The sequence below is a fragment of the Euprymna scolopes genome, chromosome 11 (assembly GCF_053919585.1).
Source record: "Euprymna scolopes isolate OS-2025 chromosome 11, ASM5391958v1, whole genome shotgun sequence".
NCBI lineage: Eukaryota > Metazoa > Mollusca > Cephalopoda > Sepiida > Sepiolidae > Euprymna > Euprymna scolopes.
The window spans coordinates 85,368,718-85,374,474 of NC_136492.1; the positions used below are offsets into that span (position 1 = coordinate 85,368,718).

The 5,757-nt window shown below is 31.8% G+C and overlaps 1 pseudogene; it reads right to left on the minus strand.

Moving 5' to 3' along the window:
- Window positions 1-4,723: 4,723 nt before the first annotated feature.
- LOC145288319 (5S ribosomal RNA) lies at window positions 4,724-4,840 on the minus strand (annotated as a pseudogene).
- Between the last annotated feature and the right edge of the window lie 917 nt (window positions 4,841-5,757).

The following is a 5,757-nucleotide window of genomic DNA, read 5'->3' on the forward strand; positions in this document are numbered from 1 at the left end:
ATATATATATATATATATATATATATATATATAATGAATTATACGGAAGTACATGCTTACCTCAATGCGAATCAGGAAAATTTTTCTGTTTGAACACTTTAGTACCCCCAAATGGAGAGCGGCATACGTATTATTCTTAAAATAAAATTATCGACTGACACCTGTTTGATCGGCTACGACTCACCAGACTGGGAGAATCTAGCGAGATTCGTAATTGGGAGGAAAGCAAAGAAGCATAAACTTCTACCACTAGGATATTTCGCACGACTGTTTGCATGTGTCGCGTTTTATGTAGATGTTATTTAGTTTCTGTTTTTTTTTGCGATTATTCCCAACTCGCATTTGGGTATAAATGCACTTTTCTATAATTCAGTCGAAAAATATATGTATATCTATACAGTCATCTACGGACAGCTTGTTTCGTTGTATCGCATTTCTTAACTGCAGCAATATTAGCCTAACCAGCCATAACCAGGGGTCGATACATGTAGTTGATACTCGACAGTATAACACACTAGCCAAGGGGGCCATACCCGCAAACGACATCAGTAAATGTCTAATCATATAAACGACATCAGTAAATGCCTAATCATATTCCGACGCTTTTACATTGCTCGATTTTTTTATCAATATATATATATATATATACATATATATATATATATATATATATATATATATATATATATATTCTATTTGATACACACACGCTCACGCGCACATATTAGTATATGTGTATGTTTCCCAATCGATTGGAAATTAAGCGCCTTGTTCATTAATGCTGGCGATTACAACGATAAGAAACGCTTTTATGACCCAGTAAATCACAACACAACTTCCTGGCATCTCAATATGCAACTAATTCGATATGTATCTCATATACGCATCCAATTATAAAAAAAGGAAATAAAAACGGATGAATAAAACAGAGATCCAAATTAGTGATATATTAAAAGCAGGCAGGGAGCATCAGAACTCTTATTGGCTCGGACCATTACCAGCGTGTAGTTCCGGACATGCGCACCGACCTCCCGTAAAGCGTCACAATAAAACCCGATGTCTGTCTAATATTACAAGGTTCCGACTGACCAAGTCCTTTTGGGAAATCATCGCACGTGGGGACAGACTATTCAACAGTAACTTTTTTTTTGATACGCAGTTTAGTTACGGTAATAACACTTGCTAAAGCAGTCGTTTGTTTGTGCTGACTACACAGTTATCATATTGAGAAATATAAAAGGGTTTTAAAGCAAATGTAAAAAGCAGGAAGTCCGTGTAAAATCGTATATTCTCTTGAGATTCCCATCTATTCTTTCTATAAAAACCGGAAGTAATTGCAAATATAACATTTATATATGAATCAATATATATATATATATATATATATATATATATATATATATATATATATATATATATGTGTGTGTGTGTGTGGGTGTGTATGTGTATGTGTGTGTATGTGTGTGCGTGTATATATATATATATGCGTGTGTGTATACATGTATGCATATGCAATATATGTATATGTAGTGATCATTGATTATATATATGTGTGTGGGTGTGTGTGTGTGTGTGCGTATGTGTCTACTGATCATCCATTATTATTATCTTTATTCCCGTTTGTCTATCAATATAATTTTATTTATTCATTTCCATGTGTCAAGTTATAACTGTCCATCAGTAAAATCATTTTGTCGCTAAACTCATATAATTGTCTGTAAACATTTCTGTCGATGTATCTGATATTCTACCTCTCTATTTATGAGTGACATTCAAATCACGTTATCTGCTTGCCTCTCTCTTTATATATATATATATATATATATATATATATATATATATATATATATATATATATATATATATAAAGAGAGAGGCAAGCAGATAACGTGATTTGAATGTCACTCATAAATAGAGAGGTAGAATATCAGATACATCGACAGAAATGTTTACAGACAATTATATGAGTTTAGCGACAAAATGATTTATATATATATATATATATATATATATATATATATGTATGTATGTGTGTGAGTGAGTGTGTGTCTGTGTGTGTGTGTGCATGTATATCTTTGTGTGTGCATGATTATGTGTATAGCCACACACATGGACACACAATGAGATTTCAAATAGAAATGCAAGTGATATTCTCAAATGGTAGACTCAGTATTTTGGTTAAACCTGAATTTACAATCGATACTATTTCTGTTTTCATAAGTGTTATTCAGTAAGTCGGTCGATTACGCATTGCTTACTAAACATTGGTGAGCCGGAAAGATCCTGGCTATTCTAATTATATATATATATATATATATATATATATATATATATATATATATATATATATATATATATATATAGGGAGAGAGAGAAATAAAGAGAGAGAGAGAGAGGGGGGAAACATAGAGAGATCGATAGAAAGATTTTGTTTCAAGTATGCTTGTATTTTGTGGAAATGCCCGCAGCCCAAAAACAGTTAGCGTAACTTTCCAACGAAATCAAGACGTTGAGATATTGTATGTTTTAAACGTATGTTTATTGACCAAAGACAGAGTTTACATCGAAAGGTATAAACACACATTTCTCAAAAAATATGTTAATCCAAATTGTTATTGAGGACATTTATAGACTAACAGAATAGAACGCGGTTGAACATTCAAAAATGTTCATAGAAATAGAAAACATACAAATTATAATGAGTAACAACTGAACTCTGAGAGTTTAGATGCTGTTTCCACAGGTACAAATTTCGTTTATATACGAGGTGAAATTACTATAAAATAGTGCTTAGATTATTTATAAATAATTAGAAATAAACGAAAGCAGATAATTCTTACTAGGTATATCTATTAATATCGAGATGTTAAAGGTATAAAAACAAACTTTGCCATACTGCCATGCTGGGTACAGCTAAACTAAGATGAAAGTCTGTCTCGGAAAACTTCATCGTGTAAATTAAGATATAAACCTCTAAACAAGCGGTGCGGGTAAAGGGAGATAATTTCTAATCAATTTTTAGTGCACTAAGAAAGACACGTACATAGAACAAAGTATAACATTGTTCTTTTTAGAATTAAGAAAAAAAAATCTATAACGAATATGAGTAGACTGATTCCTGTTCAAATAAACATGTTTGCTCCTGATGTAGCGTGAGACATGTTATTATTCTATTAGATGTTTATAATGTATGTTTGTTATAAAATTCTAAATTTATGTGAGAAGAATATATCTTCTTAAAACAGATTACTGGGAGTCCTCAAATATTTATGTTTTATCGCTCATCCGTGTAATTATTTATGCGCTGATCGTATTCGCATCAGACAGAATAATATTAGCTTGTAAACTCTTTTCCTGATCTACATTAATGATCTTCCAAATCACATCCTTACATCATTTGTAGACATTTATGCTGACGACACTACCATTTATGGTATCACATCTAAGACAGTAAACGATCAAGTTCTCTCCGATTCTCCTCCTCTGATCTTGAGCACGTAGTACAATGGGGAAAGGAGTGGCTGGTTACTTTTAATGCATCTAAAACCAAGCTTCTCTCTTTACATCATCAACATTCTGATCCACATCTAGCACCAATTGAAATGTATGGCGCTTGTCTTCAGGAGGCCTCAAGTTTTGACAAGCTTCTGGCCTTGACCATAACTCCTGATCTTAAATGGAACACGTACATAAAATCTGTTGCCAAGGCCGCTGGGAAAATGGTGGGATTTTTCTATCGATCCGGTAGATATCTCACTGCTGATGCAATTCTCTATCTATATAAGAGCGAGGCACGTCCAAGGATGGAATACTGTTGCCACATTTGGGCAGGAGCTGCTAGAAAGGACTTGTCCTGCCTTGATAGAGTTCAAAATAGACTTCGTAGCCTCGTGGGAGATGCCCTTTTCTCTTCCCTGCAACCTCTATCTCACAGAAGGGATGTTGCAAGTTTGTCTCTGATATATCGTTATTTTCATGGTAAGTGTTCGACTGAGCTCCAGTCTATGGTCCCTCCTCGCCAAACTTTCACAAGAAACACTCGTCTAGTTGAAAACACTATCAATAATTCCCCCACTCTTTATCTGTTCCTAAACATAAACGTAGATTACATGAACAAAGCTTCTTTCTTAGAATTGCACGCCTGGGGAATTGTCTTCCGTTTTCCTGCTTTCCGGCTGACTACAATATGGTTGTGTTCAAGTCGAACGTAAATAAGTTCTTGATGATATAAGTTATCAAATTTTACGAATTTTCATTATTAATGATTACTATATTGTCCAATTTCTACTGTACACTCTTTAACCTTATCCTTGATTGGCCCCTTGACCTTGATAATGTGGTGAGGCCTGTGTAAAAACAAATGCAAGAGATGAAATATATAGTTATATTATAATTAGCTTCAATCCTCGTATATTATATATTTATCTCACTATATATATATATATATATATATATATATATATACACACATATATATATATATATATATATATATATATATATATATATATATATATATATATATATATAATATCAGCAGCAAAGCAAGCTTCTTCAGTCTTAGGCAGACTATGGATACCTACGAAGAGTTGCGTGGGCGTAAAATTGTTGTGGCAGATGGTGCGCAATCTCCAACCACAACTCTCCTGAAACGGCATTGTTAAATACACGTGGCAAGTGAAAAACAGAACGACTGGAAACAACTGCCGAGATAATCGCACAGCACATGCAGCACCTAGAATTCCCAAATGGTCACCCATCTGGTACTAACCAGGCTTAGCGTTGCTTATCTTCAGTAATCTGAGGAGAACCGGTGAGTCAACGCGATAATGCCGTATATATATTTATATATATATATATATATATATATATATATATATATATATATATATATATATATATATATATATATATATAATAAATTATATAATAATATATATAATATAATAAATAATATAATAGTAAATAATATATATATATTATATACGATAATGCCGTATATATATATATATATATATATATATATATATATATATATATATATATATATATATATAAGAAGGCAGTATATGTCTACAAAAAGTAGTCAATGAGTTAGCAGAGTATATTCCAATATAAAGTTTAGATCAAAAGTTGGCTGGGTACTTTGGTAGAGATCGCAGAGGCCAAATCATTTATAATTTGACCCCTATTTTGACCCCTTAACATTTACAGTTTTGGGCTCAAACCAAATTAAAATATTAGACCCATGTCCAATTATGCTGTAACTGAATATTTTGAAATAATGGAATTTTAATAGTTTTATTTTTTCTTTTAATCTATTAACTTTTAGGAAGATTCTTTCCTTGACAATTTACCTTATAATAGTATATACTTATTAGAACAAATGCTATTCAAAAAAAGAAAAACTAAACATAATAATATTAAAGAGGGGAGCACACATGCGTGGCTTGTTTTCATTATCTACAATTCTTACCCTCCCCTCAATACAATATATATCGTTCAGTTTCAGCTGATTATTTTAAGCATATTTGTAACCACAATTAAAGAAGTGGGTTTTGTAGGCAAATATATATATATATATATATATATATATATATATACATATATATATATATATATATATATATATATATATATAGAGAGAGAGAGAGAGAGAGAGAGAGAGAGAGAGAGATCGATTATTAAAAAAATGTACGCCATTATAAAGGTCATACGTCACTAAAAAATCGATAAAAATTTCGTATTGATTGGCGA